Genomic DNA, 23,414 nt, shown 5'->3' with positions numbered 1-23,414 from the left:
CTCCCATGCATTCGAGGGATCCCGGTGGGGGTGGCGGCGATGTCGGCCAGTACTGGATCTGAGCTGCCAAACTCGCGCTCAACCAGGTCCTCCAGTTCTTCCTGCTGGCGCCGCAACGCCGCCGCCTGCTTCTGCTGTGTGGCCACCATCTCGGCCACCATTTGGGTCAGCTCCTTCCCCGGCTGGCCCAGTTGCATGTTCATGCTTTCAAGCATCTCTTTATTACAACTCAAGGTTGCCGTTCACGACACACATAGAGCTGCAGCTCTGCTGCTGCCAGCTCAACATAACAAACAACCAACAACAACAAACACAGGACCCAGTACAATATTTAAATCGGCGGGGCAAGATTGCGGATGCCGTGTAGGAAGTCATGCCCCGCCACAGTATCTTTCCCTAGTGACCGGAGGTTGCCAACCAGCTTCCTGCTCCAAGTGACTAAAGCCTAACTAGAGCACTTGTGGCTCCCAGAGTTTCCAGAAGTTGAATGGGAGGCAGACCCTTCAGATATGGGGCTCCCCTGCAGTGGAACTAGCTCTCAATTTGTGTTCACACGACCGACTCTAATCTGAGCTGAAGCAGAAAAATGACTGTACTTCTCTCCTCATATTCATTAATCATATTAATTGTGTATGAGTCAAATGTGTCTATATTTCCTCACAGTCCAGAGGGATGAGAAGATTGTTACTTACAGAATGGATTTATTTAATTCTATTTATAGCTAAAGAGGTGGGCTGTGAAGAAATGGGAAGTTTTCAGTGAAAGAAAGGTTTGTTATACAATCGGCAAAGTGTCTCAAGAGTTACTCAATAGCATTACAACCCACTCTTTCCTAAATGATTCAGAAAGCTGAAGACAAGACTGATGACCAGTCTGTCCCATCCCATTGTTTTCTATGGCAGATGGCAGGCTGGATGCAGAGGAAGGATTAAGCAGAGCCCACTGTCTCAGTCTCTCTCTTATCAGAACACAGCAGGTTGGGAGCCAGAAGCAAGAAAAAGCAACATCACCACCTCCCCTATGAGTCACTCACTGGTCCCCTGCTCACTATTACTTAGAGCCAGCATGCACACAATGAATACATATGTAAAGACCCAGCATACAAACACACTCCCACAACTGCAACAGTCTTACAGAAATAGAGCCGCTGGGTTCGCATACTGATGGCTGCCTGCTGGGGAGAAGGGAACAGATAGATGCAGCTCTCCAATCAAATGTCAGACTTGATCAAATTCAAGAAGGAAGCTCAAAGCAGCAGAAGATATTTTGGCATTTTGATTTTGATTTCTATTCACCCAGAACTTCCTGTGAGTCACGCAGATTTTTTTTTCCAACTTTGGACAAACACAAAAGGGTTGATGAAAACTAGCTAACACTGTAAATAGACTGATTGCACTGCAGCGTGCACAGAGTGTTATCCACTTTCCCATTTAATTCTCACATGTGCGTATCTAAACTTTCAATTTAGATACACAAAAAGAGTTCACATGGCTTTCCTGCCCAAAACAGCTAACTGTGATTGCTTCCATTGATAAAATATTATCTGTAAACTGAAATCAAAATTCAGTGACACCCCACCTCCCCATTAGATTTTAGACTAGCGGAAGCGGAAGAGGTCCCACTGACTCCAAGTGACCTCAAGCATGAGTGGGAGAGGCGCAGTTGCTGGCTGTCCTTGTTTTTTGCAGTAGACCTCTTATATGGACAAGCTGCAGCTGTCTGTAACTGTGAGAGACATGTCTGTGTGTGTGTGTGTGTGTGGGTGTGTGGCTAACAACTAAGACTGAACATGTGTGCATCAAAGACCAAAGGATGCTCGGTCCATTTATCTCTTTTTAATGTTAGTAACATAAAACACACACACATGCACATATTTGTCAGTATCTTATGAGTAACTGTGTGTATGTGTGACTGTGTAACGGCCCTTGTTCAGAGGGGGATCTGGGGGCCTGGGAACTGTGTCGAAATCACACTGGGCTTTCTCTGGCTCATCTTGGAGTCATGGGAATCAACACTGACTAAAAACAACAGGGCTCATGCATGCCGCAGAGTGACAACTCCACATTTCACCAATTCAGACTGGACACAGCAAACCATCTTCTTTATAATGATGTAGCTCATTTCAACAAGTGTTAGTACTGGAACATTTATATATTTTGTGGGTATCTGTGTCAATGTTCCCAGAAAGAAAAAAACACACACACTAGGTTACTTCTACTCCCAACTGAGAATACCTGCTGCAGTTTCACATTAAAAGCTTTCAATATGGTCAAACACAAGATGACTTGTGTACCAAAAGTACTCACAGAAAATACTATGTGGTAATCATAGCCTGTATAAAAGACAGACATGTCTTAAACCCGAATTTTTTGAAGTGGTGAGCAGATGGGCGACTCCCTTGAATCAGATCCACCCCTCGCTTGTCACAACAGGTTTAAAAACACCTAAATCGCGATGATGAAAATACCGGTGGCTATGTCTCTAAACTATGTACAGTCTATGGTATTTTCACTTAGCTTTTTCAGTTACACTGCTTTCACTATGGCCTTTTGACCCAAGTCAACAGGGCTTGATAAAAAATGATCAGGGTTACACCTAGAATTATGTTCCTTGGCCTGTGACCCGTAGAATCAAAATGATCAGATCTTATTTTAAAAGACTGAAAGCGCCGCAAACTGCCACTACTTTCAGCACTACTTTGAAAACTGAACAATAGATTGCTCAGTAATTATGAAAACCTTTGTTTTTTTAAAAACAGAAACCTCACTGAAGCATTTAGTTTAATAAAGCTTAATCGGCTTAGTGTGCCACGGTGTTCTCTGTTATTGTTGGTACAAACACGAGTGAGCAATGTGTTCCTCCTGATTACCCCACAGGTTCACAGTGTACCCTGGTTTGCTTTATCACTCTTTAAAGGACTACCTTTCATGTTGCAGGTGTGATAATATTAATGTGGAAAGAAACCAGTGGCTACTGTTTTGTTTTTTTGTGCTAACCTTTAGTGTCTTCTTCTGAGTGTACAGGGTAACGTCTTGATTTTAGAGCACAGTCTTGGTCAGATCTGCAAAAAACGGACAAACAAAAAAACAGGGAAAATAGTTAAACAAAACTAAGAGTCATCAGAAGCCTATTAGCCCACCACGACACCCATTCATTAATGTGATTTATTATCTGTACACCAACACTACCGTACAATATTCTTGTGAAAATAAGGTTTTCATGTGAGTGGACATAGCTAGGTGAAAACCAAGTGCATCCCGTGATTCAGCAGCTTGTAGCTTCAATAACTCAAAGTAATCTTTAGTGGGACTCTGTCAGTTTTACACTGTTGTGAAGAAATTCAGGCCGACTTTTCTTGCTTTAGTTGAGGTTTGCAGGCGCTCGTTTATGCAGAGCTCCCGTTTTCTGGGGGGAAAATAACTACTGTACATTTTAGAAGGAAATAGTCACATTAACTTGGAATTATTGGAATTAAGCTTGGTCACTAGATCTGATATATTTAGAACAGAGCAGGAGAAAAAAACTGGAAAAATACCAAAGCTGAAATCTTATTTTTGAACAGCAAATCCTTCTAAATCTAAAAGTAAGGACAGGCCCAGCTGTGTGCTGATTACTTGAAAGCTGATCAACAATCTGTCTAAACTGTCATTAAGCCTCCAGATTATTAAAAGAAAAATGAGAAAAGAATAGAAATTATCCTTTTTTAAAGACGTCAAAGACTGTCTGAGTACAACGTGCAATGAGGAGTGAATGGAGACTGAAAAAAATGACAATGCAGGACTTCAGTTCATTATTATCCTTTTTACCACAGAGATGAGCCATCTTATAATAACTACCCTTCAATTCCAGGCATCGTTTTTGGACACCGAGCTGCATGACCTTCTCTTTGCAAGCGCAAAGTGTTTGTCTCAGCTTCAACAATGAGAGCTGATGCCATTAAAGCTTTTTCCTGTTGGGCGGCTGCAGGGGAAAGTGTGAGGAAAGCTACCTTCCGTGTTGCAGCGGCTGAGGGAACAGAACAGCTCCTGAGGTTCCTGTCCTCTCTCCCCAGGCTTTCTCAAACAACACAATTTTGGCACAGCACAGTGTGGTAGCCACAAACTCTGCAGGCAAACTGACAACTCTGCATGTGTGTGAGAGGGTGTTTGTGTGTCAGTGGAAGCAAAAGAGCATATTCATCATTACACAACAAAGGAAGAATTTTTCCTTTTTCTTTTTTTTTTACGCAGACGCACAGATTTGCTCCCTTTCTTTTCTCACATATAGCCAGAACACTAGCGCTTTGCATTACCTTATGAATTATGGAGAAAGAAAATGTTTTTATTGTCAGTCATGTAGAAATGTTGAAACAGTATAACTGAATCTCCATGACTTGCTGAGCATTAGCTGTGTGTTTGCAGAGCAGCAGAATGAGCCAACTATCTGTATCTACACAGGAAACATTATTGAGCTGCAGGCCACCTGTGTTTTGGCAGAGCTCAGAGCCCAGTACACAGTCACTGTAGCTACATGGCAACCGAATAACAGAAAGTCTGGTTCACCAAATGACATGTATAAAATATAAAGCTATATTGGCTGCTTTTGAGGCTTTATTTTACAAAATAATGAGAAGTGAAATCTCACAATATGAAACTATGATGATAAGGTGCTCATAATGACAACAGTACTGCAAAACAGCTATTCTGTGATACCTGATACAGTGCATTATTGGCGGTGGTGATAATGAGTGTGTTTTCTATAAATCTAGAATAAATATTTCTCGAAAATAAATGTTTTAAAACCTAATCTATCAGTGTGTAAAGTCTCACTGCTTAACGCCAGTAAACTGCAGATTGCACTCAACTGAATTATTACTGATACAAGTTGATGATTCAGTGAATATCACTTCCGTCTGATGACAGTAATATGAGTGAGTTGTTGAGCATATCCTGAATATTTCTGTTGCTACGTGCTACTGTTTGTACCACTGTTAGCTGCTTTTAGCCTCTGTTAGCTGCTGTTAGCCGGAGTTAGCTGCTGTTAGCCAGAGTTAGCTGCTGTTAGCCGGAGTTAGTGAAGCTTTCTTTGAAGGGGATCTAACGTTGTTGGAATCTGACACTTAACAAATAAACTCTGATACGATGTGAAAATATAAACAAACTATTTATCAAAGGAAAAGTTATTTTTAGGATACTCAAACCTAACATTAGCTGGTGTAACGTTAGCTAATAACTAGCTGTTGCTATTGTTGGCTCATTGTCAGTTGTCAGTTGATAGAGTTTCATGTCTAATCTGCTGAGAATAAGTAATGAGCCTGTTAATGCAGGTTTTTGTGTTTTAGAGCCTTGACCTTGGTTTAGGAAAAGAGGTTTGAATGTTTTTTAGCTTTAAGTGTGACATACTAATGCTGATTTTTTCAATTCAAATTTTCTTTCTAAGACCTAAAACTGACATCATATTAAAAAAAAATGAATTCAATGCAAAATTTTTGTTACATTTTATAATTTCCCCCAAAACTACATGAAGTTACATCATTTTCTCACTTAAACAACTGAAATGAGGCCCGCTGTTGGCTTGTGTTCGTTTGAGAGTGTTGGATAGCTTTAGCTGATTTGTCTTATTTAGCTTTTTTAACATGTCTGTGTTCAGCTAGGTAAAAGTGATTTAAGTGTCTGATTTGGTTTATTGTTATTAATGTCTTTGCCTGTTGCTATCAGTGTGTGCGGAACTATGTGCCTGCACCACTGTGTTTATGTTGTGTATGCATGAAATGTACTGCATCATAACTGGACATGTTGGAGGCTGACCTGTTGGTCATAATTGGATATATGAGCTGATAATACTTGAAGTTTGCAGATTATTAGTAATATAAAATATTGTAATCCTAATTGTGGGCAATCATGGCTCAAGAGTAGGGATGGGTATCGTTTAGGTTTTATCCGATACCGGTGCCAAACCGGTACTTTTGAAACGGTGCCGGTGCTTAAACGGTGCTCAAACCGGTGCTTAAAGAATGGAGAACACAAAATTGGTCCAAAAAACATCTTATGTTCAGCTGTTTTTTTGTAAAACGATAACAATGTTAGCCTTTTCTGCAGCTATAGGGGATTTATGGTATCACTCTTGGCTGGAAGCAGCTTAATCAATGGAAAAAACACAAACTTTGTCCAAAAACCTCTCATGTTTAGCTGTTTTCCACTTTTTCTTTGGTCATTTTAGCCTTTTTGGCCAGGGTGAAGGGAGTATCTGCCATCAAACAAGAAGACAGCTGCATGTAACTATGACGGTGTTTGCTAGTTCACCTTACATGCATTAATTTAATAACGTGGTTAGCCTACTAAGCTACTCACGCAGAGAAGAACGGCTGCTGCTGCCATCATCATCCGTCATCATTTCTGCTACACTGGCAGGGCTAGGGGCCAGGACTCTCCTCTTCGGGTTTTTGGGGGATGTTGCTAACTCCGGGTCCGATAACAGGCAACCCACCCGCTGTAGATGCGCTGGTGTGAGGTCTCGCAGCAAGCTATCAAATACGGCGCATTTTTCGGCTTTTAAAAAAAACGCTATCCGTCGCCAGGTGTTTCATCGGATTTGAGGTGTTACCTTCTTTGACAGTATCAGCTTAAAGCACTTGTTGCAGGCTGCTGAGTTTGCATCTTTTGCTGTGAAGTACAGCCAGACTTTTGACCGCTTCGCCTTGGGCATTTTTAATCTGTAGCTCTGCTCTAAAAGAACGTACGTACATGGACCCGCCTACTATCCGGAAACGTAAAATGATTGGCTAGAACCTAAAGTGTATCATTCCATACCAGTTGGTGGCGGTAATGCACCTTTCAGTTGTTTGCCAACCGCCAATATAAATGTAAGGAAGAAGAAAGTGTACCACAGCTCAGGAAAAAAAAGCACCGAAATAAAGCACCGAAATGTGCGCTGCTTTTCGGTCTGGTTACTACCGTTTATGTCAGAACCGGTGCCATCATGGCACCGGATACCGGTACCCATCCCTACTCAAGAGTTTGGAGTTCGCCTTGCCGGTTCGAGCCCCGGCTTGGACAGTCTCGGTCGTTGCGTCCTTGGGCAAGACACTTCACCCATTGCCTACTGGTGGTGGTCAGAGGGCCCGGTGGCGCCAGTGTCCGGCAGCCTCGCCTCTGTCAGTGCGCCCCAGGGTGGCTGTGGCTACAGTGTAGCTTGCCATCACCAGTGTGTGAATGTGTGTGTGAATGGGTGGATGACTGGATGTGTAAAGCGCTTTGGGGTCCTTAGGGACTAGTGAAGCGCTATACAAATACAGGCCATTTACCATTTAATTCTACAAAAGTGATCACATTATATAAAACTTATAAAAATTTGTTTAAACTGAGAAATTGTACCGTTTAGATTTAGATTTGCAAATCCTTACATGGTGTTTTTACATGTTTAAACATTTTTTGGAATTGGGTTGTGTGTGCCGTTATCTATTTTAGAAATGCTTTCAGTAAATGTATATTATTTTCCCCTGCTGTCCCTGCAAACAACTTACTTAACTTCTATTCACGTGTTCCTAATGCATAGGGACCAAAACAAAATACGTTGCCACCAGTATATATGAGTAAGAAGCAGCCAACACAATATACTGCAATATTAATACTTTATCCAAATTATAATGGGGGGAGTATCTGCACCGAATTAAGATAAATCTGATCCCTCACTTGGCAATAATAGGGATTGTACCAGGAAATAAAAGTGAGATTAATGAGAAAATAAAATAATAATTATCGTTCAGTGATGATGATGGCGCAGTATCATTGCTCTACACGAGTGGAGTCGAGTGAAAGGGCCTCCGTAACAGCTCCAACTGTAACTCCAAACATGAAGTGTTGCTGCAGTGGCTTTCCCAGAATAGTTATTCAGTGGGAAGGATTTGCAGTTTGGAAGACAAATAAAGACATAGCACATCATGTGATAACACTTTTTAGTGTTGGGTAATAATATTAGGGAGCTTCTCGATAAACATCTCAAAATAGACTTGCTGATGTCAGAGAAAACTCTGATCTTTTCTGTGAAAAAAGAGACGCATAATGTAATAATATAACTTTATCACATCACTTTCCAACCAAACAGTAAGCAGGGAGAGAAAAGAGAAATAAAGATCTGAGAACACATTTGTATACAGATAACAGTCAATCCATCAAAACACATTCCCATAACAATTCCTTCAATCCACCGACGTCTTTGAATCATGTGGCATTATTTGCCCTGGCTTTGTGAGCTCTGGTTTGGCTCAGAGCAATGTTAATAGGCCTATGAGTGAAAGCAGAACCACCAGTGTTTACGCACACTCACGTTCTCACTCTTGCTTGACCGCTCTCTTGCACACACAAACATATGTAGCACGTAGCTGTCCAGGGCTTGAGCATATTTCATACACCATTCGTGACTAAAACAAACATTAATGACCTGGCAGTTGGCCTGTCTGATGTCCGTATATGGAATGTAACTTCTGGCTCAATAACAAAGTTAGTCAGGGAAAAAGAGGAAAGCGCTGAAACAAAACTAATAATAGCATGAAAAATCCATGACGAAGGCCAGTTTTGGTTTTCAGGAGATGGTATTCAATGGCATTACATCATCACTCAGCCATTTAAGCAGGCTAACACGAGCTTACCGTAATGGGCCATTAACCGTTATAGATAGCAGTGTGGCTTTCTAATTTCATCCATTTTGGGTTTTGTGAAGTTGTTTTTTGTTTTTTCCAGTTTCTAAAAGCCTGTGAGGGAGTGGCTTTTAGAACCCCCCACCCAACACACACACTGTGTTTTCATATCTTTGTGGGGACATCTAATTGACATAATGCTTTAACTAGTCACTTACCCTATGAAAAATGAATCAATAATCCTAACCCTTAGCCTGAACCTAACCGTAACCCTGACACTAAAACCACATTTTGAGTCTGAAAAATGCTTTCAAACTCGTGGGGACTGGGATTTGTCCCCATAAGGGCTGTTGGTCCCCACAAATACAATAAATGTCCAACATTTGGTCCCCACAAAGATATGTAAACACGAACACACACACACACACCTGCAGGTGCATGCTTTCCATCTGGAAAGTCATGGAAAGGAGGCACAAAGGAAGTAAAATAATTTAGATACAGACACACACATAAGTGTGGGGAGCTAAGGTTGTCTTTGAACAAAATGTGACAACAGCTAGACCTCAGCCTTTCTCTGATACCATGGCAACATGTTCTATGCATGTGGTAGGTGAGGGAAAGGAGCAGATTCAGGTGTAATCAGTACAACAGTCATAGGGATCAGCCACTGAAATCTCCTCTGTGTGTGTATTCAAATCAAATTCGAGCAACTGTGTTTAATGAACAGAAAGACTATGTTGCAAGGGAATATATTTTATTAGCAGCAAGCATCCTCCCGAGCTCTACTTTTCTAATATATCTGTGAGGATAAAGCATTCTTATAAATGACCAAACATCACTGACAGCTGAACAAGAAAATTGAACTTGCGCATGTTTATCTGACCTGCTTTGCTTCATTTTAATGTGGTGAAGCTGAGCTCATGCTGTTTGTGCTTTTGCGCTGCGGCAGGCTGTGGTTGTGGTTTGATGGGCACAGGGATCCCAGCCATATTGAAATCAGGCAGTGAGTGGTGCACTTTATGAAAATCAATTACAAATTGCTGTCCCCAAAGCAAATCCATAGTGCAGATGAGATGGCATATGGGACACTGTTCTGGATAGATTTCTCATAGTGTTGTATTAAGGGACATGACTTGCATTTTCTGTCTCTAAAACCTTCTATAATGATCCGTTGTACTCATTCTGAATGACAAAGTTTAAATTAAACGTTTACTTTTTGTGCTTTGTCTTCAAATCTTTAAATGATCCTACCTACACAAGCAGGCGTCACGTAAAGGCTGGCCCTGCACCCCAACAGTGGTGGGTACACAACATGATGCAAGTGTGCTAAACAGGAATAACCCCGCGTAGCAAACAAGATTTTAAGGACTGAAAGTAAAATAAACAATAAAATGGCATTTAAAACTACATAATGCAGAGAAAGACGTAACAATGTATTGCTAATCTCCTAGGACACCAGCCCAGGCAGTGTGGGTGTCTGGACGAGACACGCTTGCTTGCTCATTCGCTCATCTGCTCAATAAAACTGGGCTGCGGCTGCAACGTGTTGTCTCCCTACCATATTCGATGTGGTACACTCCCACATGTAACCCCCTCCTCTTATTCACTCTTCCTCTCACCCTCCCATACTCGCAGCAGACCGGCTGTCATGATTTGCAGCCCACTCGTGAACGTTTACCTCATATAACTGTCGCTCCGGCAATCTTTCATGCTACTTCTCCTCTGCTGCATGCTGGGTGGCAAACTGGAGCATTATATAAAGAGAATGTGGGCTACACATGTGTGTGGATGTGTGGTTTATTCACCTGTACTAGTTACAAAACTTTCTAAAATTCATTTTAGGGTAATTAGAAATAATAAAAATAATACTGCTGAGTTCTGACCTTTTGTTTTTTGTGTGGTTCAGTTTTCCTCCAGTAGTTTTTCACAAGATTTCCTTAAGTGTTACTATGCCTCCTTAAGCATCATTCAACCCTTGGACAACCTCACACACACAGGCAAACTAAGCAAAATGAAAAAATTATTTCCCTCAATTCACTCAATTCAGTGCTATTTTATTTTATTCATACACCGCCAAATCACAACAGTCACCCCAAGGTGCTTTATATTGTAATTTACAGACCCTACAATAATACAGAGAAAGCCTCAATAATGACACAACCGCACACGAACAAGCACTTGGTGACAGTAGAAAGGAAAAACTCCCTTTTAACAGGAAGAAACCTCCAGCAGAACCAGGCTCAGGGAGGCATAGCCATCAGCTGTGACCAGCTGAGGGGAGGAAGCCAGGACAATGGTGTCCGTATTTCAGCAGACAGTTTTTGATTGTAGCACATGCACAAATGTGTGCGTTAGAAGATGGAGCATAATCTCATTCTCTATAGTCCACTATAGTCGCTACAAATCCCTCTAACTATAAGGCACATACCCCGATCTTCACACGTGTCTGCCAGTGACAGGCCTTCCAGCCACCACAGCAGTCTCGATGGTGGGAAAGCCCTGCACTAATTCAGGGCATGCCCATTGACTCCTGGCCAGTCAGAGTGTGAAGCCAAAGCCTGTCAGTGAGGCTTAGCAAGTCCTCTCAGTGATGCCATCACTTCTGACAATCTGCCTGGCCTCAGCACTGCGGTGTAACTTTGTGGCTGCTAAAGTGTTACAGTAGCACGTACAGGTTTTAGCAGTTCAGCTGTCAGTAACTGCCTGACTCTTATCTTGCTTTTTAGCATCACCGGTGTGGATGCCTGTCAATGGTCTTGGTTTAGCTTTGTGTAGTTTCACCTATGTAATATTCAGTGCTTCCTACATACACCTTACTTAGGCAGGTCATAGACGAGTTGTGAAAAACAAAGTACACCCTTTTGCAGTTCAAAGGTGCTACATATTAGGAAATAAGAAAACAAAGCTAAGACTAGGGATGGGTATCGAAAACTGGTTCTTGTTGAGAACCGGTTCCCACTGTTTCAATTCCTTGGAATCGATTCCAGTCGCCCCGAATGACGTCACCACGTTGCGGAGCGTCATTTACCTGGCAGGAAATACGGCGCCTAAGCGGCTCAAACGCTCAAAAGTTTGGTTATACTTTATGAGAACGGATGACAACAGGGCAACTTGCAATACTTGCAAAGTAGATATTTCATTTAAGGGAGGAAACACTACAAATATACAAAAGCATTTGCTCACAAAACACGCGATGACCTTAAATGAATGTCGTGTTTTTAATTCCGCTTCGGACTCGTGAATCTCAACCCAGCAGCAGCGGTAACGTTTGCACGTCCTCTCCCGTTAATGCGGCAGGTAAATAATCAACTAACAGTGTGTATTATGTTAGCGCGATCTGCCTTATTACAAAACCTGCCATTACTGTGCATTTAGGTGACCATGATGAGAGAGACAGAGGCTGGTTGGCTCAGATGCTGGCAGTTCTCGCTGCAGTCTACCGTTAGCGTCTTCTTTCAGGCCAGGATAGACGAATGTCACCGAGCAGTGACTAAGTTTGTGGTCAAAGGCTTGCACCCATTTGCCACAGCAGATGCCCCCGATTTTAGGTAAGTGAATGTGTTTAATTGTAGGCAGGAACATTACTGGATATCTTGTGTAATTGCTACAGAAGAATATTTATTTTATTATTTTACATTTACAATTTTTTCCCCTGGGAACCCTGTGACACCCCATTGAAGAGCCATAGGCTGGATCTCTTAAGATCTTCCTGTTGGGTTTGTAAGGCCATGTTACTCCTAAATTTCTATCTCGTTCAAAGAGAAGATATAAAACAAAGTTCTAAGTTATTTGACCTTAGTGTACCCCCTTTTTTTTTTTAAAGAATTGATAAGAGAATCGATAAAGAATCGAATTGTTAACCAGAAAAATGGAATTGGAATCGTGAAAATGTTATCAATACCCATCCCTAGCTAAGACGCAGACCTAGTATGCAAAAAATAAGTGCACCCTGTTATTTAACAGTATCTAGAACCACTTTTAACACCAACAATTTGGAAGTAATTGTTTTGACTTTAACAGTAAGGAATTTTCTTTTGACAAAAAGCTCCCCAATAAGGGCTGAAAATGAGTGAAAAAGCAGCTGATGTCCAAAGAAAAACTTCACAAAGCCCGGGGAACAATTGTTGAAAGCCACTTCAAAAAACTGGCAAAAGTCTGGCTCCTTGGAAGCAAAATGTAGATTTTTATAGACTTTTGCACACAATACTGTAAAGATCATGACTACCAATATTTAAAACAAAAAGCTGCTTTACATGAGCTATAAAGGGACAAATGAAATCCTTTTTTTTGTCATTTTGACATGAAAATGTTTTTATGTAGGATCTTGTGAAGCCCATCACAACACTGCTAAGACGCTGGCAATTGGTCATCTCTAGCTAACAGAGAGAAAAGTTATGGCAGACTGACAGATACACAGAGCAGAGAGGTTAAATATAACAGACAGCTGGTGTGTACAGCTGACATTTCAACGCGAGACACAGAGGGATGTAGCTTTCTGAAGGACACCATGCATATCCTCATACCTCCACTTGCCAAACAATTAAATTAACAGTTATCTGTGTCTGCCAAGAGGATTAAACTGTAAAGTGCTATGTCATGTCGCAAAGGCAAACAATCTCCCTCTGCCCCGCTTTAATACAACAGTCTGAAATCAGCATATACACTTACAGTAAGTATGTTTGAGAGACTGCGGCTCTATTATAGTAAACCATTTCACACTCTCAATTTCACTAAAATCTATTATTACGTTTAATGCCAACAGTGCTTATGATCTAACACAACAGACAGGCACTCAGCGCAGCGCCGCGATGACTCACAGGTCAGAGATCCGCATCGAACCAATTGGGAGGCCAGGTGTCAGCGCTGTCATCTCTGACACACAAAATTACTCTGTGACACGCACGAGAGAGAGACGTCGGGCGCCTTTCATTCTCGTAACCTCTCGAAACATAAATGGCTGCTTTAACTGCTTTCTGTAACATGGCAACAGATGCGTTTTCACATCAAAATCTTAAGATGATGTGAACTCCTGTACCCAAACGCTTAATTGTGTCCATTAGAGTGATGGTTTGATTATCTGACACAAATCAAGACCTCAGTGGATGAAGGATCCTTTAATGAAACTCATCTCATTACGTTTTTCATCCAGTTCCTGTTTCTATATTGGTGTACTTCTACATGAATGTCACAGTGTTACCATACATGGGTACGTTTTGGTATTCATTAACAAACATCAGCACTCGGTTCACTGTGAGCAACACCTAGTTTCCATGTTGTGCTATGTATGCAGAGCATAAGACTGCGTGGTATTAAATAATTATAATAAATCACCGAGCTGCTTTCCGTGCTTTGTTTCAGCTGTTAACAGATTTAATTCATCTGCCTCATGCACATCTTTATTTGCAGGGAATGGCAAAGATAAAGATGGATTTATTATTGTTTTTACTGTTACAACAATCTTCATTCGCTTTGTGCCACAGTGAAAACCAGAAGCAGATCCATTCAGCCTGTGATGACACAGGGGCTGTAATAAAAAAGTCTGGCTTGCATGTTGAGGCAGTAACATCAGTCAAAGATCTCTCAGAGGGTTCTTGTAAAATTAGGTTTCGGTTTGCATCACACTGCCATCTCTGTGAGTCACTGCAGCTAGAAATCTAAATGTGACATCCTAAATAGGAAGAACAGGAACAACAGAATTTTTTTAAAGTATTAAACAAACACTAGACTCCACCTGTGAATGCATGGGTAGGGTGCTGGGCACTAGGGCTGCACGATTAATCGTTAGAAAATCGCGATCTCGATTCATACTTACGTGCGATCTCATTTCCAAATGACAACGATTTAAAAAAAAAAAAAAAAAAAAAAAAAAAAAAGACGACGACGATTGTACCGCATTTTGATCCGGGACGTAATCTGCATGAAAACAAGCGCTCACTCTTTCTGCTCAACAAATGACAAGGGCGGAGCCTTATACCACGTGATACAGAAGCTGTGCCGTGTGATGCTAAAATTGGCAGGGAAAAAACAACGGAGAGCACGTCAGGGATGACAAGAAAGTGACTGGAGAAAATCCGTCCCGGTCAACCACCCAAACATCAATAACGGGAACCTTATACAGCGCTTCCCTATACCCGTCGAACTCCCGCAGGCACAAAGAAATTACGGAGGCTATTACTTATCACCTGACCAAAGATATGGCTCCATCAACACTGTGCAAAACGAGGGATTTAGGAAAATGATCAACACCCTAGACCAGTGGTTCCCAAACTTTTTTTGCTGGGCCCCCCTTATTTTACAAGAAAAATGTTCGCGCCCCCCCCCCCCCCTTCTCGCGCGTGCGCGCGCTCACGCACACGCACCGCACAAACACATCCTCCAACCACGCACACCCATATTTTGCTCCATTGCGGTTTATTTCACACCTCAAACATTTAGTAAACAATTAAGCAAATACAAGTAATCTGCAATAAATGACAGGTAGTAATAAAATAAACTACTAACTCTTTTACGCTGCGTCCACACCTACACGGGTATTTTTGAAAACGCAGTTGTTTCGTCCACACGTAAACGGCGTTTCGAATCACCGAGAACGGAGATTTTTTAAAACTCCTTTTTTGCGTTTACGTGTTCATCACGCAATGTCAAAGGTATGTGCCTTTTTTCACGTCACGCTGTGCACCACGTTATTGTTTACATGAGATGAATTGCAGAATGGCAGATAGAGACAAAATACTGTTAATCTTCAGGTTTTACACGCTTACACGTACACAATTACTGTCCCTCCATTTAGAAAGGCAGAGGCCTCACGTGTAGTTTTTTTTCATGTGTAATAATGTTCAACATTGCATCAATACATTTTTCAAAAAAATGCCTCTCTGTGCAAAATGGGTTTAAAAACATAAACAACTGTGGGATCCTGTTTGTCCGTAATTTAAACAGCCCAGCGCTGCTCCCTACGAAGGTAAAACCAATTCTGCAGGGAGACCTACCTCGGCACTTGTGCAGGTGAAGCCAAAGGGAAGATGTGCTTCACCATATTTTCTAGTCTTTGGCTTAGAATGAAGTTGGTTTGGAAACATATTCAGCGATGCTTCATCTCCTGCTTTGCGTTTCTGTGGGCGCCCCGTGCTAGCAGTGTCCAAGTGTTTTGTGTTTTTTTCCCCCCCTTTTCATTCCGCGCCCCCCCTGCAATGGCTCTGCGCCCCCCCTAGGGGGCGGGCCCCACACTTTGGGAAGGTCTGCCCTAGACAAACGCTACACAGTGCCATCCCGCAACTATTTTTCTATTGTTGCACTACCTGCTCTATACACGCAGTGTCGAGCAACGGTGGAGACGGAACTTCAAGCAGTACAACATTTTGCGGCAACCACAAAACGTGAGACATTTGTTGTTTTTATGTTTATTTATTGTTTTTATGTTCAGTCTCAACTGTTACGAAGTTGATGTGCAGTTAATAAGTGCAATAAATATTTATATTGCAAAAAGAAAATCGTGAGAGAATCGTGATCTCAATTCTAAGCAAAAAAATCGTGATTCTCATTTTATGCAAAATCGTGCAGCCCTACTGCTGTAGCTTCACCTGACACCAGCGGACGGCACATCGTGTTCTCTCTTGTCACCACCGCGTCTGTGCGAACCATAAAGCAGAGTCGGAGTGATCGAGTTTGATCTCAGCCGCACTCATGTGGAGCAGAGCGCAGCCACGGGAGAACAACTGCAGAGCTCTGTGTGAAGAGGGGTGAACTTGGATGCTGGGATATTGTGTGCAGGTGCTGTGCTGCTTCAAGCATATTTGATGAAGCATGTGTCTTGACATTTCTTCTTCACGGGACATCGTGGATACACTGTTTTAGCTTCAGTCTTTAGGTTTCTTGGCATGTGACTGCAGTGATCTGGGTTGTAAATCAGCGAATTGCATAATACTGCACTCAAAAGTGTTCCAGCCCTTGTGATCTCAATATTTATAAGTGAGCTTCCCGCCTGTAATTTGACCTGTTTACATCCTGACAGCAGTATTAAGCTGCAGTGTAGCTGCATCCTTGGTTTAAATGAGGAATGCTAACAATCCTAGCTATCCCTCCTGGGAAAACCGAAGGACAAGCGCAGACATCGTTTCCCACACTGTGCTCATCGTGTTAGAGAAAACGAGCCAAAGAAAATCAAACGACCAGCTCACAAGTGTTACCATGCTGTCATAGCTGGCTGGGTTTCTACATGTCAGTTGCCAATCACAGAGAGCACGTCTACTCTTCTCATCCTGCGTTCTACATACATATTTTTTTATTTCTAGTAATGTGTATATGATTTTAATTTGTGTGTGATCAACTGCCAAATACAAAAAATACATCACATATATTTTTTTTATTGTATCTTAAAAATAAAAATGACAAATAAGAGGGGGGAGGAGCAGCCAAGAGAGGTTCCAACTCAGACACCACTGATAATGAAAGTGCAAGCAGGGAGTGACTAGGCAGCTAACAATGAAGTGCAGTACATGCAACCGAATTGGCACAATGTTCCCATTGTGCCAATGCTATGTTGCTGTGTGTACAGACAATGTTGCCTATACACTGTAAGTTGCACTAAAGTTATTACAAGGCACCAGCATGTTGGGTCATGAATTAATATTGTACAAAAAAGTGGCTGTGGCCCAACCATGAGCGCTGTTAACACTTTTGCTGGTGGAAAAGTTAGTCTAGGGCTCCATTCCCTTTTGTTTTGATATTCATCATCTTTTAACAGCCTTTGGGTTTACAGGGTGTTTTCGTCTCATGGACTTTCTGTTATAGTGCAAACACACAAACAGAAATTCATACCAACACCCAGTAAACCTAGCATGGGAAATGGGTTACACTGCATCCTCTGAGACCACACTGTCAACCACGGTGCTGCTCAACGGTTTTCTACTAACAGACGCGAGCTGTCACTATATGAAAGTACAATAAAACAATAGGATATAGATGTATATAGATCTGTCTTTGCCTGTCCACATCTTATTCAATAAGCAGATCCTATCAATGCTTGAACATTTGGTTGGGGTAGGAGCCTGTCGATGAGGGTCTACTATTCTTTCTCCTTATGAAGCTGGAGCCTCTTTAACTGATACTATAATGATGAGGTTTTGCCAGCTTTAAAAAAAGACACTGTTGGAAAAAGGAGCTGCCTGAATCACTGCTCAGTTACACACAAGCACAGAAAACTTAAAAATAATATGAAATTATATAACCCTAACTGAAGCGCCATTCAAAATTTACCAGTGAACTTTCTGCTTCGACATGTTTTCATTTGTAAATCACTCAAACATGGATGACTGGCCTTTAAGGACACTCCAGGCAACCAAGAGGTGTGGGCATGACTTTCTACAAACCCAATTTAGTCAAGTAAGTGTTTGATATGCTTATAATGTCAGAATACAGCTGCACAGCACAATCATTTCATATTATTTCACTAAAATTATATAGAATTACTAAAGCAAATCAATTCACAACAACGTTGGCTGCAGTATTTAATTCAATGACCTGCCCAGAGGAGCATCACTGTGGATCTGCTGTGGCAGGAAGCTTTGAACAGCAGTCCACCTGCTCGCTTTGACAGTGGTCAGTTTTCTGTCAACCCTACTATCAGGAAACTGTGATCACATCTCTGCAAGAGCACTGTAAAGTTATAACAAAAACTATCATGTTGTCTCATTATGTTTCTTGCAACATTTCTCTCTTATGTTGCCCACCTACCCATTTAAAAAACAAATGCAATACCACAGCTATAAGCAGAGCTTGTGGTACAGAGCTTGTGTCCCTTTCACTACACAGAGCGAAAGACTTTGGTATGCAACCCACTGAGATGAGTTTGTATGCAGACCTCCAAAAAATCCCAACAATATGCAGCCAAGCGTAGACGATGTTGTGCGAAGGTCAAACGCCGATTGGCTGAAAAGTTGTCTAGAACAGGAAAGAGACACCTCCTTCACCACAGAGGGAAACAGGTGTGAAAAAATAATCAATGATCAAAATAGCAGCGTGAGAAGAACAGTGCTGCAGCAGACTGCAAATCTTTATTTTACAACACATATATAAAAGCAACACTACAACCATTAACTTGGTAAGACAACTGTGGCATTGAGTCTTAGTTGGTTTTCTAGTAAAAGGCTGATTTGAGTTCGAATCCCAGCCCTACCCTCCTCTTAGGGGAGGAATGGTGTCCACCATGAAGCTACCACACTGGTGCTACCAGCTGTGGAAACCCGTGTTGCTTGTTTTGGTATGACGGTTAAATACGTCATTCGTTTTCTTCCGCTTATCCAATTCAGAGGGGCGGGGGATCTTCTTATGGGGGGGCTGGATCCTATGAAACATCAAGTGTTTGTTCTTTTTGGGATTATAATGTGCTTGTGCTCCCTAGAAAGTCATACGTAGTCAGCCTCGTATGCATTTCTTTGGACTGTGGCAGGAAACACATTCCAGCCAAAGCTCTGAGACAACACTGTCAATCACTTTGAACCCAAATCAGGTAAGTAATGAAAAGGATGCCACTCACCAAGGTGAGCTTTCTTTCCTCGCAGCTGGGTCACAACTTCTGGTAGATGAATTTATGCTGGTAGTCCTTATCCAGCGATAACTTAATCTGAAAGTTACCAGCACCTGAGGAAAGACATAGAAAAATATAATTTTTAAACTTCAATTTAATAGCAGGACGACTCTACCAGCGAAACAGCAGCTGTTTATATGAAGCTTATGCGTGAGTTCTATTAGGAAGATCTGTAATCAGTCATCTGCCTGCTTTCCTGGGTGTTAGGCTGCTTTTCTCCTCTTTACATCACTACCACTTTCCCACGCTTTCAATCTCAGTACAGACTTTATTACTCTAGTCCAATCATTTCCTTGTCTGCCTCCTTTGAGCCAATCAGCCTCCACTTTGCATGCAACCCACCTCCTCTCCATCTCCACCTCACCGACACCTCAGCCAGAGCTCCATCAAAGCTTCAGTCTTCATCTTCACCACCAGCAGCACCTAGACTCTGGGGGGGTGGGTCCTGTCCTAAATCCTATCACTGCTGGGATTTCGTGCTGCCACGATGGGTCATCGAAGTCTAATCGCAGAATACATGAATTTTTCTATCACAATAAATCATGTTCAGTTCAGAAGTGAATGTAGCGTATTCAACATGCAAGCATGAAGTCTGTAACCATAGATGTACTATTCTTTGTTTGTTAGAGTGCATGTGAGTTAATGATTTGGTGTGAGAACTGGTTTGACTGCAGCGCTGCCTGTACTGACTCTTGTCATAGACTTCGCTTGATTAAAGCTGCTCAGTTGCAAGTTTCCATTTTCACTATTGTACATTGTAACACTTTGAACCAAAGAACTTTACACTGTACCCATTCATACACATGCTACAAAGAACCATGCGGTGCGTTGCCCACTAAAACAGAAGACGCTGCGGACTAAACACTGCACAATCCTAAGAAAAATACAAAGGAGACCTATTATGTTCATCTTCAACACTATTTGTGTACTATTGGACTCAACCAGAGCAGCTTTACAATATTCACAGTTCAAAATCACCGCTGTCTAAAACAAGTAGTTTTACCTTCTCTCCCTTCAAAGCCACCCAGCATTCTTGTGATTGGCTGCACCTCTCAAACAACGAAGTTGAGCAAAAGGTGGATGGGTGCCTGCGCTGCGTGCATGAGAGGACTGTATCAACAGGTCCACTCTCAACTGCCATCACACACAGTGTCTCAAAGAGTGTACAGCAGTCTGCAGGAATTACTTTTAGGCTTACAGACTCGTTATTTGAAACCTTGTCGATAGTTAATATGAGCATCATCACTGCCCCATATCTCCAGTATATATATTTCACTTTGAGCAAGTCGTGCGCTTCATCACGTGCTGTCATATAAACAACAGAAAGATCACTTACACTTGAGTAATATCTTACACTGTTAAAGCATCCCAATATTTATCTTCAAATATTCCAGGCCTGACCAGAGGGCACGTCTTTCTTCATAAAAACTTCTCCCGCAGTCTAACGATGCGCCTCCTTTCTCAGATGTCTCTCAACACACAAAACTAAAGACAGATGGTGTCCTTGTGATAGATCTGCACCTACCAGGGCTGTGGACTGTTGAGGCAAAAAGATAATCTAAGAATATTAAACACCTCTATCAACACTGTAGTTGATATTGGAGACTTTACTTTTAGTTAATAATCTGAACCACCAAAACATACGAAGGACACCAGCTCCACAAGTTACATGTATCTAAAAAAGAACATTTTTTTCTACTTTTTACTGCTGTCATATTTTCATACAACACCAGAAGGGAATTCAAAATGATCCAATACATCAGAAAGACTTCTTTACTCTGTTTCTTCACTATGTTCAGACTTAGGAAATAATAATAAATACTACTACAGGCTACGTTTCTAGATAGGGAAAAAAATAAAATAAAAAAATAAAAAAATAAATAAAGCGTTTTTCACTCTTAACACAAAACCCCAGCTTGTCAGTGCTCTCTGGTGGTCAAACTCAGATGATGGTGCCTGTTCTTAGGGGCAGTTTGCTATGTCTGTCACTCCTGCGGTCCCTTTTTAAAGCCTGGCGTTCAGATCTGATATAATATGTCTGAATGAGCACGGCTGGTTTATGTGCCTGTCATCAGAGATATGTGATGCATACAGACTAAACAGAGTTAAGGTTTGTTTACTCTTCACCTGTGTGATAAGGAGCCGGCTGTATCTCGGCCACCAGGAAAAATCTGTCCAAGGCAGAGAAGTGTGGGCGTGTACATCCACACTCAACTTCAGTTCATATGTAATGAAATGATCATGGGCCCGAGTAAAACAGGAGGCGATGCCTGCCCCCCCTCCCCCCTTCAAATCACAGCTTAAGACTCCTTTAGGACAGAGTTGTGATGCTGAGTGAAGGTTTTCAAAGCCTGATCGCCAACAAACACAAATTCAATTCAGCTTAAATCCTCCTGAGCTTTCTTTCTCCAAGCAAACAGCCCGAGTTTGAATCCGCCTACAGCCTGTAAACACGAGCAAATCGGAACAGTATGCTAACTAATGTTAACAGGCCAGAAAGGACAAATGTAATAACAGATGAGTTACGTTAGTTTCTGCTATTAAAACCTCATATTACCCAGCTGTGCTCGGATACAGGACGCGTGTACGTGCTGAGCAAACCTGCAGCACAACAGCAAAAAGTAGACCGCCGTAGACCACACGAGTGAGTCGCTTTATGTTTGTGCTCGGCAGTCATTTACCACAGCCATTTGCGAGGAAACAAAAGAGCTACACATGCTATCAAATAGGGACAAACAACTTCACAGCGGTCACTCACCACTATGTTACAACAGAAGTACACCCGGGGCTGGCCTCTTCGTCTGCCGGCTAACCTGAGAGCCCAAACCGCTCAGACACAGGAACACATGTAGCCCCCAACAAGTGTCAGCGAGCGCGGAGTCAGAGCAAAGATAGCATAGAAAAGATGTGCTGCCCAGGAGAGGGAAACGGTTACACAAATTGTCTATTGCGAGGCATTTCCCTGCATTAAAGTGTGAATGTAATCATTAGAAACTAAACAAATCATTTTTTGTTTTGTTCAAACAAAACACATTTTATTTGCAACACACGAACGGCGTGTCTGTGCAAATTTTGCGGTACCAAGGAAAAGAGCGGAGTGGGACCTCTGTTGTTTTTTTCCGCTTTAGCCACCGTGAATCAAATTACATTGTAATGACTTTGTACTTGACTCTGGCGCCATCTAGTGGACAACTAGATAATAGGGCTTTTTTTGGTGGTGTCGCCAAGAAGTTATTTTCGATGTTTCTCTCTTTCTCTCTCTCTCTCTCTCCCTCTGTGTGTGTTTTAACGTTTAATACATTTACTTATATTGGTAAGTAGACTGTAGTAAATAGGATATATGAAGGTTAATATATAAAATAACGACATGACCAGTTCTGTAAGTTTTTTGTGTGACTGCGCTATTGTACTGACCTTATAATCATTATAGTACTTTTTGGTCCCTTGTTGTGTTTATATGACTGCCATGTTGGATTTGTCTCTGTTTTTGATGCCTTCTTTGCCAGATCTCGCTTAAAAAGACATTTTTAATGTCAATAAGACTTTTTACTCAGATGGATGTACAAAAGTCACTTTGCTATAACAGATTGCAGCTTCTACCTTGTGGCAGGAATGTTCTTTCTGCCTCAAAATGATATCATTCATGAGCGATATGTTTGACATATTTTTGACAGATTATAGTCCAATAAGTCATTTATATTAGTTTAAATCCCTGCAATCATTTTTTTTTGGCAAATACCTGAAATCTCATTTTGGCAGACAATCATTTTTGGCATGACTGTGTTCCTAACTCAAATAAATTGAAATAAATAAATAAATAAATAAATACAAATAAAAATCTCTTCAGATCATGCACTAAAAATATTGATCTCTTGAGAAAAAATAATTGTAACAGATTTATCCAATTTACTTCTAAGTACTTTGTCACTCTAGTTTATTACAGTTTTCAGGTATCTGTATTGGAAAAAAAACACGAGAGATAACTTCAGACAGAGATGAAATAAGATGTAAGACAGAACTGGATAGAAGAAGAAGAAGAGAGGTTTCATTTAAAGGCTCAATGAGCTTTGTTAAAATGTAAAGTGTCCTCATACCAGATCTGTATCTGATGTGATTTTTCATATTGTGTAACGTCCTTCAAAACAAAACTGATGCATGCAACCTTGTGTCATTCAAAGGTTGCATGCAAACAGTCAGAATTTTAGAGCAGGATAA

At 41.5% G+C, this 23,414-nt stretch overlaps 1 protein-coding gene across 2 annotated transcripts in view; it reads right to left on the bottom strand.

Moving 5' to 3' along the window:
* ncalda (neurocalcin delta a) overlaps positions 1-22,079 on the bottom strand; it is a 72,207-nt gene extending 50,128 nt beyond the window's left edge. Inside the window, exons 1-3 of one of the 2 annotated variants that reach the window (XM_085178436.1) lie at positions 21,958-22,078; positions 19,149-19,252; positions 2,997-3,061 (exon numbers count right to left, since the gene is read on the bottom strand). The gene's annotated coding sequence lies outside the window, so the exon portion shown is untranslated. Of the gene's footprint in view, positions 1-2,996; positions 3,062-19,148; positions 19,253-21,957 lie in introns of both variants that reach the window. The other variant, XM_085178439.1, reaches the window with a different exon arrangement.
* Positions 22,080-23,414: the final 1,335 nt, after the last annotated feature.

Source organism: Neolamprologus multifasciatus, chromosome 11 (assembly GCF_963576455.1).
Source record: "Neolamprologus multifasciatus chromosome 11, fNeoMul1.2, whole genome shotgun sequence".
NCBI classification, from domain to species: domain Eukaryota; kingdom Metazoa; phylum Chordata; class Actinopteri; order Cichliformes; family Cichlidae; genus Neolamprologus; species Neolamprologus multifasciatus.
This window is presented reverse-complemented; position numbering and strand designations above follow the sequence as displayed.